We start from the raw sequence: 11475 nt of genomic DNA, 5'->3' as shown, positions 1-11475 counted from the left end.
GTAACTTTTTTAATCTGACACATTCACCTGGCAGCACTACATCCTTGGTTTAACTTAAAACTATTGATCTCTTACATATAGACAATTTAATATTGCTGAAAAATATTCTATGGAGCTAACTTTCTATGCTTTCAGAATTTTAGACTTCAAATGTCTCCTCAATACTGCTAAACAGTCATTACTAAATTTTCTAAAATACTTAACTCCTCTTTGGAATGACAACTACTTTCCAAAATGACAGTTTCAATGTGTCAACCTTTCTTAACTTTCCAAAATTACTATTTCTTTTTTTGCAGTATTCATCAGATTAATCTTTGCACCTGCATTCTTAAAAAAAAAAAAAAATAGAAGTCATCATGTAGGTACTCTTTTAATTGTGACTATCAAACCTCCAGATTTACCTGAAATTATCTTATTTTCTAACCTCCTATAACAACCTTTGCAAGCCTTTTCCTCTTGTTGGAGGCTAGACCCTCATATTAAACCTGATTCTCTTCTCTTGTCATATTTTCAAAGAGTTCACTCCTTCAACCATCATCTTTCTTAGATATTCTACCTATCTCATTGGTTGATTGATCCTTTAACATCTTTAATCCTTAAATATTTTTCCATTTTTTTATTAAGTCATATATACATACATCATGAATACATTTATGCCCTTGTGGGATTCAATGTCTTGATTATTTGTACAAATTGAAGTGCTTACATCCTACTAATTAACATAGCTTTCACCTCATTTACTTAATCACAGTGTTAAGACATTTGTGTTCAATACTTGATAGATTTGACTTGTACCCTTACAATATCCTTCATAGGTGAAGTCCCACCGTTAACCTCCCTCTATTGAACCACCCAACTCTCTTCCCGTCCCCCGCCCCTTCCCTCCTTCATCCTGGGCTAGAGTTGTGATTCATCTCTCATATGAAAGTGTGAGTGATTATAAATTGGGAAATGTTGAACAAGCCTATATCAAGTTCTGAAATAGCATCAATTATAAGAAATCTCCCTGTCATACTTTAATCCTTTAAATTACTGCAATGATCTCTCTCTTTCTCTCTCTCTTTTTAGATAGTAACCAATTTCTCTCATAATATTTACAGAGTTCTTACAGTGTTGTCTACAGACACATCTAACTTCTCACTTCTCATTTATTCTTCAAGTCTGCTTTCAAGTTTACCTGCCACACTCATTCTTATTTATATGGACACCGATCACTTCCATATTGTTACGTCCAGGGGAACTTTAATGCATTTACCTTATTTAACCTCTGCTCTGACTATTACAGCGCTGCCTTCTGTCTTTCTAATGATGCCCTCTTCTCTTGACACTAGTGTCATCACACAAAATTCGGGTCTCTTTCGTACATTTCTTCTGAGCTCCCTTTCTCATTGTTTTTCTCTCTTTTTCTCTGTCTGCAACTTATTCTTGTCCTCTTTCTTCTGTTTCACTGTTTTCACTCTCTGTTATCTCATCTTCAATTCCTTGAAGTGTCTCTGAATTATATAAATATGTTGACAATCTCCAAGCCTTTCCTTTCAGTACCAAATTACATAATGACATTTTTATTAGGGCCAATACAAACCTAATATAGTTCAACAGGAATGTCTTTCCTTTAATATTTTTAACTATTTTGAATGGATTTCCCAATGCTACCAATTTCTCAAGTTATAATCCATGCTATTACTTGTAATCTCTACTTGATCTTTTATTTCTAAATCTATAATTTCTTAAAATAATATGAATATTTCTTCATTTTTCTCCTTTGTCTATCATCTGTTTTTTAGAGACAGAATCTCACTTTGTTGCCCTCAGTAGAGTGCTATGGCATCACAGCTCACAGCAACCTTCAATTCCTGGGCTTAGGCAATTCTCTTGCCTCAGCCTCTCGAGTAGCTGGGACTACAGGCACCCACCACAATGCCAGGCTACTTTTCATTGTGGTTTGCCCAGGGCTAGGTTTGAACCACCCCCCCTCTGTCTATGGGACCAGTGCCCTACTCACTGAGCCACAGACGCCACCCTGTCTATTATCTTTTAAATGCTAAACTATTGCTTTACTTCATATTTTCATCTTCCCAAATTAACTTTTCTGAGTTGTTTTTCACAAAGTAGAAGAAATTATTATAAAAAATAAATAAAACAAATGATACTATACCCAGGTGTATGATTCTTCAAAAAATTCTGATAACTAACAAATAAATTGCCAACTATCTTACTATGACAAAAAGTCCTACATGGTTAATCCTGCCTCCTTTCTTTGCTTCATCTCTTTGTCATCTATCATGCATTACTTGCTAAAATTTGGTCACATTAAAGTCCACCCTGTTTTTCTGCGTGGAATTGTCCTTTCTTCTTCTAATATTTTGTAGGCTGTTCTATTTTCTTGAAATATACTCTTCTTTACACAACTCATACCTAATTGCTTTCTACTATGTTCTAAAACTTACCTTCAATATCTTCTTCACAGAAAGACTTTTCTGGCCATCATCTCTCAATAATGTCCTATCCCATACATTTGCAAATATCTGCAGTTCCTTTTACAGCATTAGAGTGCTATACCATCTGGCCCATTTACATATTTATTCCTGTGCTTAATTATTTACTTCTGTGCATACTTCTCATATTGACTATAAGTTCTGTGACTCATAAATCAAGTCTATTCTTTCACCTTCTGTCTACAGCTCTGAGTAATGTGTCTGGTATGCATACATTGAAAATACGTATGTTTTTAGTAAAGAAATGACTTTTGAAATGCTTCAGAGGTTAAACGTGTCTACTCCTCTCCTTCAATATATTTTTATGAAATATTAGTTAAATAACCCAGTAGAGGTTAATGGAAACACTGAAAAAAAGAAAAACAATAACAAGATTAAGGATTATTGCACCATGAAACTAATTCTTATGATTTGAGTCCCTCAAAAGTTAACATTCTGAAAACATGTTGCAGTGGTACTCTTGTTATTCTTCATTGTCAGGCAGACAGGGATGCATGTCCATCAGTCTTTGCTTCTAATGTTCATGACCTATTTGGGTGTCATGTTCTTCTGAAGATTTCTGCATGTCAATAACTCACTCCTGGATCTTCAGAGATAAATAAAGTTAATTAGCTCTAATATGATAACTTCTCAGTATTATCAGAGCAAAACAGCTTTATAACTTATAATAGCACATATTATAGATTAGAAACCATGAGAAGAACTTATTTTATCTGCAAAATCATGTAATACATATAGGAATGGTGACTGTTAAACTAGCAAACATGCTTCCGAACTGCTTTAGCAATTTTTAACAATACTTGGTATTTTGAACTTAGGTTTTCAGAAGTGGTGCTTTACTTCAGATCATGAGATGCATCCATCTGAATACATGAGTTATAAAAATATAAGAAAGTTAGAGGTTGTCCTTGGAAAGCGGCATTGTCAATTACAGAATTCATAGTAAAGCTGCTCTTTTATATCTGGTGCAAGCTGTCTTGCTTTGGAATATTATAGAGAATACTTTGAATGTCAAGAAATATTTCTACTGGTTTACAAATTTTGTTGAGTTTATCAAGAATGTATTGATTCATGGAAAATTCAAATTTAAGGAAATGACAAACAGAGATTAAGAGCTTGGTAGTTCAGTAGACATTCAATGGACCACATCTCTCTCTTTAGTTAAAATCTCCATGAGAAAGATGAAAAAAATGCTGAAAAAGAATAAAAGCAAAAGATATAGAAACACTCATCAAGGCATATTATTCTCTGCACTTCTCTCCTTCCCTACAGTGCAGCCCGGGATACCGTCCTCTCTGAAAATCCTCAAGAATATTAAGCAGAAATGTGCAGAAGCTCTGTCTACCAGTTTGCCAGGCATCTACATCCCACATACTTACTGTGTGGCTTTCAGTGTCACTGTTTGGTCATCTACGAAGTGGGAATGATACTGCCAACCAATTATTTGAACTATTTTCAGGATTAAATGCAAATTACCAAAAAAATTGTCTAAAACAAGGTAAATATTATTGTTTTGTTAATAACATTCTCAACAGTCTCTCAGTTTCCAGTCTTGTTCCTTTTCATTCTATATTTTCTTTTCTTTTGAAGTTCAGTCAAGGCAAATCTTGTTTTCAGAATACATTCTTCCCATTTAGATGTGGCCTGCATAATTCTAATGTGGTCATTTAAAAAAATGAGAGATGCAGAAGTACCTTTTTCTATTTGATCACAGACCAGCATGATAGCCTGGCGAAGTGAGTCGTGAGATTACACCATCATGGCATAAGGATGCCTGAGGTTGTGTTCTTTAGTTTTTGAAAGTGCACAAGATAATAGGTTGCTCAGAGGCACCTAAGACCAAATGATCCTTTCCCTAACCCCAGACTCCCCTGGGCTTTCCCTCCTCAGTCTGTGATATTAGACTTTTATAAATCCTTTTTCTTGGGATAAATATGGATATCCAAACCAAATCAAAATATTAAGAATGATAAAAAATTTATCCTACTTTCTCATCACTCAGATAAGCCACTGAAATATATTGAAATTATAGTTTATAATTGTACTATAAAATGCATTTCTACTTTTAAATCTAGAATTAGAAGTTGGAGTCAAAGGACATCTTAACTATCCATCACTCTTTAGATTAAACTTAACGTCATCTACACAACAGGACAATGCAGTCTCAAAGTAAGTAACATTTAAATGCAAGTCCATTTATTTATTTATTTATTTATTTTATTATTATTATTATTATTATTTTGAGGACAAGGAAAGAAAAATTTATTAAATTTCTGGAAAATAAAGAGGCTGGCAAACTACTGTCTCAAAAATATCATCTTTTCCCTTCTGAACAGAAGCACAGAGCTTTGAATGTTCTGACCAGTCCTATAATCTCAATTTGGGCTGAGATAATCTCTTTGCCTGTTTAAATTAATCCCATCTTCTGCTACAATGATCTTGTGATCTCCACCCAGATGATTCCTTTGAGCTACCTGCTGTGGTACAAGAACAAAAGACATTCCCCAACCCATACTGACCACTGGACCAACAAAAGGCCTGACATCCAAACACTTTCCATATCCATTTCCTTCTCCTCAACTCTTCCATCATTCCATTGGAGTCTTACTTCACTTAGCATAACACCCTCCATATTCACCCATGTTATCCCAAGTGGAGGTACAGAATGACAGTATTTCCTTCTTTTTAAATGCTGGATGATTTTTCCACTGTGTATATATGCCATACTTTTTTACCCCCCTGTCAATGCATAGTTGTTTCCACAGTTCATTATTCACTGCTGCCAACAATGCTGCAATGCATAATTACTTAGCACAGCATCCTCACATATTGTAACAACAAAAACAGCTTTTTATTAACAAGATACAATTTCCCTTTGTACATACAAAATCACTCTTGTGCTCACTGCCAAATTATAACAAAGTTTCCACATTCATTCAGTAGATTCATTCCCTGGGAGACAGTCACAGTATTCACCTTTAGGTTATGTTACTCTCACTCATTTACTGTCCGAATTAAATGTTTTTTTTTTTACCTATGGATTATGTTATAAAATAACTACTAATAATGATACTTTTATAAAAATAATTAGAAAAAGACAAGTAGAAAGAAAACCAAAAATATAAACACGTAGATGTAGACAATTTCACATTTAACAAACTTGGGCAAATATGCTTCTGTGGTAGAGTTCACCTCTCTGCACGTGTATGAATCGATAGTTGATCTGCCACTGCCCATTGATTGTTTCCTTTGTTCTTAGATACGGGCTCAGAAGGTCTAGGCCTTTACTGCTGGAATGAGAAAAATCTCAATTCCTGAAAAGTCTGAATCATTAACATTCCTCCTTTGTTCCTTTCCTGTAATTTTGTATTAACTTTTACTATTCAACATTAAAGTACTAAGAGGCATCCCACAGAGATTCCAGACATAATCCTCCTGACCCCCTATTGAGTAACAGCAATTCTATTCCTTTTGTAATCTTAATCAATCATACAGCCAATCAAGTAACCCTTTTCTTTGCTGGTTGATATTATTAAAAAAAAATTGCTTCTCGGCCTTTTGGCAAAGATCAAGTGTGATATTATTAAAAAAGAAAAAAAAAAAGAAAGAAAGACAATTAATGGCTGAGTGGCAAATTCAATTTCCAATTAAATGGAACAATATTGTATCCACAGTGTTTCCTCTCTGGAAACATTCTTAATGCCTATGGGAATCAATGGGGAAAAATGGAGGGAGACACTTGATATAATGATGAAAGAAACCACTCTGCTTTGCTACTTCATTCCCTGATCAATAGTCTATACTAGTTGCTGATTCAAATGATATATTGGATTCTATATTATAGAACCCCATGTTGCGAGGATCTTGTCTTACAGCAGGCACACAGTTTGAATCCTCAGAAAGCATGCTCTATTCCACCACGTTAGCTGCTTTACGGCTATTGGGGCTTGTGGTAAAACCTATAAATTCTAAGGTCCAGAGCCCTTTGGTTTACTGTTTATGCTGTGAAACTTGTTTCTTTGTTAAACACAATTGTGCAGAATACTATGATAGTGAATGAGGCAGGTGATCAGGTCGCAGGTAATAGGCTTAAAAGCATTGTGCACAGGAAAGGTAAGTCCATATCCACGATATATTTCTGTTCTTATGAGAATAAACTACTGGACCCTCAATGATATGATCATCACAGTGTAATCAGTCTACCATCACAGTATGGTTCCACACAGAGAACAGTGTTTTTTCTTTCCAACTGACAGTTTAGATTTTTGATATAGCACCATTAGGCTTGCCTTGTTATTGATATAGCAACAGAAGGGAAGGTCTGTTCATCACTGTGGTTGTGAATATTTGTTTGTATGTGTAAAAATGTAAGAGATACAGGGGCAATTTTGTTGCAGAGATATATTTGCAGTGGTGAAGTTTGGACTTTTAGTATGTCCTTCACATGAATAATGTATGTTCTGCCCATTAAGTAACTTCTTATTACTCTGTTACTTCCCTCTTCTGAGTCTCCAATGTCTCCAGTCATTCCACATTCAATGTCCATGTGCAGTATTTGACTTCCTATTACTGGGTTGCTTTCCTTAAGGTAATTTCCTCCAGTTTCATCTGTGTCACTGAAAAAGTCATTATTTCGCTCTTTTTTAAAGGATGAGCAGTAGCTGATTGTGTGTGTTGATAGATTGTTAGGTTGATTCCATATATTTTTTGTTTAATTTTTTATTAAATCATAATTGTGTACATTTATGCATTTATGGGATACAATGTACTGATTTGATATACAAGTGGAATGCTTACATCTAACTGATTAACATAGCTGCCCCTATTTAACAAATGGTAAACTGCCTGGCAACCCATAGAAGACTGATTCCAGATCTTAGCTATTGCATATAGTAGTCATATAACATATGAATGCAGGTATTTTTTGATATTAATATTTCTTTTCCTTTAGGTAGATATCCAGTAATGGGATTAATGAATCAAATGGTAATTCTACTTTTAGATCTTTGAGCAATCTTCATATTGTTTTCCTTAGAGGTTTTAATCATTTATATTCTCAATAGTGTATAATTGTTCTCTTTCCTCTACATCCTCTCCAACATATTATTTTTTGATATTTAATTATAGCCATTCTAACTCATGTAAGTTAATACCTCATTGTGGTTTTGTTTTGTTTTGTTTTGTTTTTGAGACAGAGCCTCAAGCTGTTGCCCTGGGTAGAGTGCCCTGGCATCACAGCTCACTCACAGAACCTCCAACTCCTGTGCTCAAGTGATTCTCCTGCCTCCGCCTCCCAAAGAGCTGGGACTACAGACACCCACCACAATGCCTGGATAGTTTTGGGTTGCAGCCCTCATTGTTGTATGGCAGGCCCAGGCTGGATTCGAATCTACCAACTTAGCTGTATGTGGCTGGCACCTTAGCATCTTGAGCCACAAGTGCTGAGCCCCTCATTGTAGTTTTAATTTGCTTTTCTGTGACATTGAACATTTTTTCATATACTTTTTGTCTATTTGTTTGTTTTCTTTTGAAAAATACCTATTCATGCCCATTGTTCCCTTTTGAATAGATTATTTAAATTTTGTTGTCATTAATTAATTTAATTTCACTGTAAGTTCTAGAAATTAGTCCATTATTGGTCGCATACTTTAGAAATAATTTCTTCCATTATACACATTGTCTGTTCTGTGTTCATTGCATTGATTATTATTATCATTTTATTTTTGCTGTATCATGCATACTTTTTTTTTTACATAGGTTCATTATGTAAGTTCAGGGAAAATGAAAAAAAAAAAAAGAGAGAACGAAACTGAAATTACAAAAATAGTCCACATCATCTTGTCCACCCGATTATGTAAATCTTTCCCATCATAGGATATGAACATACAACCTGAACACAGATATCTTTACATTCTAGCTGCTTTTGAATATCCTCCAAATAGTTCTTCTCAATCTTCCTCCTAATTTTACTTTTCTTTCTAAGCCTTTGATCATTTAACCAGACTGTGGACAACTACTCATGAATCTCTGTCAATTTTTACTTATAATAATTTATCTATCCAGACAAAATGGAAAACCAAATTCACTACTTGAATTTCTGCTGGAAAAATTGATTTCCTCCACTGTCCTTCAGAGCCACTTCCGAATTAGCTTGTATTCCTGAATCTATTCTTTTCCATTTGGAAAGCTGGTATGTCATGTAGATCCTTTATAAACCAGAAACATCCTTTTTCATCTCCAGTAAATGGGCCATCGGACAGTATCTGTGAGACCACAGGTCTGGATTTAAAATGATAAGCGATGTCACAGGGGGTGGTACTGGGGTCGTCTGAGCCACCAGCTCTTGCAGCACGCATTCATCTTCCAAACTCACCTGGGCCTCATCTTTTATCCATTATTTTCACTGGATGATAGAACGTTTCTCCATGAGTATAGTCTTGTGGAAAAATAACAGCTAATTTATGGTGAACATCTCAATTTACATGACTATTTGATTGCCTGTTGTCAGGTTTATTGTTAAATTTGTAGGTTCTTAAATCTCAAGTGGAAGAACACCTCTCACTGTGGTCTGACTTTGTGGTCCACCATTGTTTTATTTTGATCCCTACTCAAAACTGATGTGAGTTTATGAGATGTTTTCTAAGTGGGTTTGAAGAGCATGCTCAAAGCAGCTCTTGGCAGACAGAAGTCCGTGTAACCTTGGGATGATAATGTTAAGTTGTACTTTTTGCCCTGCAAGGTAAGACAAAGTTCCTTTAACAGTCCTAACAATTGATACAGGGTAGGAATAAAGGCAAATTTTGATGAACAGGCTTAAACCACATATCCTGGCTGATTTAATATTTTTCCATAAATATGCACTATCCAGAATAACAATGAGACAATTTCTGATTCAGATGGTAATAAGACAATAACTCATCGAGATCTATCTACTTTCTGCATAGGTCAAAAAACTGTTTCACATTCATTTATGAAGCTACCTAATGTTGTGATTTGTAGAAGTCAAATCCAAGGGTTTTTTTTTTTTTCCTTTTTTCTCTTATCCAGAAGTCCAACCAGTATCTATTTTCCCTGCTCCATTACCATTGTACAGCAACTGTGAGGTTGATGATAGCTGTGCTTTCATTAACCAATTCAATAATTAGCTCAAGATATGTTTAAGACACTGTATCACACAGCCTTTTTGAAAACAGAAACTTCCCTAGGTTTTTTTCCAGGAAAGAACTTGACAAAGAAAACATATATTAACAAAAGAGGTGACACATTTTGAGAAGTGAGATCATGGAATACTCTTGGCTTTGTAAGCGTTATAGGAAGCTAGGTAATATTTTTCTCAGTTGCCTGTAATATTGAATCAGGGATTTGAAAAACTTGTCCAGAAGCTTCGGTCAACTTTGTATTTGCTCTCAGCCAGCATCTGCTGCCATGGCATGAGAAGTAGCCTCTTTTTGTTTGTTGGTTGGTTTGTTTTGTTATTTTTGTGTGTTTTTGTTTTTTTCCTGTTCTGAGTTCTTGATCTTGAGCAAGGGCATCTCTTTGGAGAAATATGAACTAGGGTCCTATTGAGAAGCTAATGTGTAAATTGCAGTTTCTAGGTTTTTATGCCCTATGCACCAAGGATGTGCTTCAAAAGGCTAGTGTGGTGGTATAAGTATTTAGCGATACCCAACACAAAAGTCTTCAACTCTGTTAGAATATGTAAATATGATTAAAATAGGCACATCATTGGAGTCTTCAGAACAAATGAAGATGTGTACTCCACCTTGGCATTATGGGATCAGTTGCTGAGGCAATATTCTAGTTGCATTCCAGATAATACTCAACAGAGGATTCAGTGGCTAAAAACAAACTGCAAACAAACAATAAACATAAAAAATATGAATTTCCTGATTTCCTTATATGTTAGGAAAACTAATCATCTAAAATGAAAAGAATAAGGAACTTTCTTTTAAACTATAAGAATCCTTTGTTAAGACTCATAAACCATTCTCTCTCTTTTTTAAAAGTCATATATGATTATAATTGTCCCTGTTGAGTGAATCTTAGCATTTCTTAAGAAAAAAAGAAAATATCAATGACTCAGAGAAGACGCAATTGGCAAAATATTTTAAAAGAAAGATTCTAAAACAACATTGAAAAAGAAAATTTATCATCAGTTGACTAGAAATTTTGAAGAGTTCCTAGAAAATAGAAAGCTAATGGGATGCATAGTATTCTTGAGGAGAGTTGGGGGGGAATATCAGAAAATATGCAGTACAGAAAAATAAGAGCAAAGAATGTTAAAGTCCCTCATGTCCTTACATTTATTATTGAAGCTTGTCAAAGAAAACAGTGTTTACTTTGGAGAAAAATAGCTGAAAATTGGTATTAATTTAGGATAAAAGATTAATTCTGGAACAGAACATATGAGATTTGAAGCTCAAGTTAGATTCTCTATATAGAAATCGGTATTTATAGAAGACAGCCATGCTCATCACTATACAACCAATGCAAAAAAGTCATTTATTGTGTGTGATCAAATATTCAATTTTTTCTAGAAATTTGGGAATAAACAAAAATTAAAAAAAACAAAGAAAAAAGTAAAGTAACTGATTACAGAAACATGTTAGTAATAAAATTAGCATAGATGATATAAAGTTAGCAATTTAGAATTCTTTATTTTTTTGGAGAGCAATTTAGAATTTTGGAGAGCAAATAAATCAAAATATAGAATATATGAGAAAAATGAAAGAAAAATTAATAACTGTGAAAGGAACGAGAGTCAGGTTGTCATGAGATGATTTTGTTTTGGCACAGCATGCTAGAAAATGACAGAGAACAACTTCAAAATTCACCATAAAATTCCTTTCTGACACTGGCCCAACTACTTGGAAAAATTAGCATTAGAAGAAAATCATTTAGATATATATATAAATTCAAAAGTAAAATTGCTTAATAACTCATATAAATATATATACAAGTCATGTTTCTGAGAAAAAAA

The sequence above is a fragment of the Otolemur garnettii genome, unplaced genomic scaffold (assembly GCF_000181295.1).
Source record: "Otolemur garnettii isolate 467f Iridium unplaced genomic scaffold, OtoGar3 scaffold00040, whole genome shotgun sequence".
NCBI classification, from domain to species: domain Eukaryota; kingdom Metazoa; phylum Chordata; class Mammalia; order Primates; family Galagidae; genus Otolemur; species Otolemur garnettii.
The sequence above is the reverse complement of the archived record's forward strand: the minus strand, read 5'-3'. Positions refer to the sequence as shown.